A 1786-nucleotide genomic window follows, 5' to 3' on the forward strand; every position below is an offset into this window, starting at 1 on the left:
GGGCGTCATCGAGAAAAATATTTAACCGTGGAAAAGAACCAATTTCAGCAACCTCCATCATCTGTGCTTTTTTTTGTCACTGCTTTGGTTAGAACACGTGACTTTGCCGTGGAAAACGTTGAGCAACCCCGGTGTCTGTGGTGTAGCGGTTTGGGGCTTCACGCAGGAGACCCGAGATCATTTCCCGAGCGGGGATTAAACATTTTATGTAGTATCTCAGTCTTAGTGCTGGGATGTTGTATCCCTCTCAGCCCGGATTGGCCTTGACAGGCAGGGCCAAAAGCCGGCTTCCTAAATTATCCAAATTGTGTTGATGTGGGCGTGAAAACATGTAGGCCTAGGCCCTACATATTTTTTTTTTAATTTTAACAAAGGTGTTCTCAATATCTGTGCTCTTTTTAGGGCAATCACACAATGATGGGTAAAAACAAAAAAATGTAAATAAGTTTATAACATCTTTTCGAAAGACGTCCAGCGACATACGTGTGGCCTCACGGAGAGTGCTAGGTCAATAAATTCCGAACGGAGGGCTTAGGTTTACTTTTATCATTATCCATTGCCGTATTAAGTGCCCAAGACGCTGACACGATTTTGTTTGCGCCGTAAGGTATTAACCTCTTCACTTCACTGCTGTTTGGACGTAGTATGTATGTGTCCACTTGTATTCCTCAAAACATGTTCAACGCTATTTTCTAAAAATCGACCTATAGAGGAAGGTTTAGGAGATATAAATAACCACCGCTTGTGCAGTTGCTCATTCTTTAATAAAGGTGACAGGTAGGCCTATTAGGGTGTTTCTTGAATCTCTCCTGGATAAACATTTTATTGTGCCTGTACAAATGAAGATCATAGACGTCTCAGCAATTAATGGGTTTATAAGAATTATGAACTGATAGTGATAGAAGAGAATTAGGCCTAGGCCCTACATGTTGTTGTTCTTTTTAAAGAATCCTTGCTTTTATTTAAAGAACACAGTAGGAGTAAGTGGCTTTGGGTGGTTGCCTCCTTCTCTAACATCAAACATCTATCAGCATCTATTCCCCTTCACCCCCCCCCCCCCCCCCCCGCTGGTCTCTTGTTATGTGTTTGGGTATCGCCCCATACAAAAGGGGGGGGGGGGGGGGGCATTAACCTGTTCTTATGCACAGTAGAATTGTAAATGGGCTGATTCACCAATGTCACGCTCATAACTGTGCCTGAGCTGCAACAGGGAATTGTTGCTTTTTCTTTCCTAATCCTTACTGTCGTCATGTTTCCTCTACTTCTGTTTTATGTTTGCCACATTCTAGTGACCCTATCTGGGATGCTTTGATAGTCGAAGCGGACTTTGTTCTGTTGAAGCAAGGGAGGTGAGCAGAGTAAGCCTGATTCCCTGTAAAGACTTCTCTGTTGACATCCACCCCTTGGCGCTCATATGACTATTATGACCACATGCAGTTGCGAGCGCTGTAAAACCTTACTAAAACTAAAACTAAACAAAAACTAAATTGTCCCCCTTTTTGTATTGGCCTACTCCAAAGAGGTTATAAATTAAATTAGAACTAGAGGTCTTAGCTAGCTGTGACGTCACTTGTATCAAAGTTGAGGGGTCAGCCGCCATTCCAGGGAGGAGGAATAAAAGTAAGGCCTATTGGTGCACAGCAACACTTTTCAATCACGAATTAATGGTACTCTGCGAAGTATTTTGATGTTGATTTCTTTTTCATGCGATTTGTCTATCGCTAAAATGTACTCAGATGGATTTTTGTGATTGTTTGAGTTTACCTGCAAATGAGCCAGATGCTCT

This window comes from Aplysia californica, unplaced genomic scaffold (assembly GCF_000002075.1).
Source record: "Aplysia californica isolate F4 #8 unplaced genomic scaffold, AplCal3.0 scaffold00008, whole genome shotgun sequence".
Lineage (NCBI taxonomy): Eukaryota > Metazoa > Mollusca > Gastropoda > Aplysiida > Aplysiidae > Aplysia > Aplysia californica.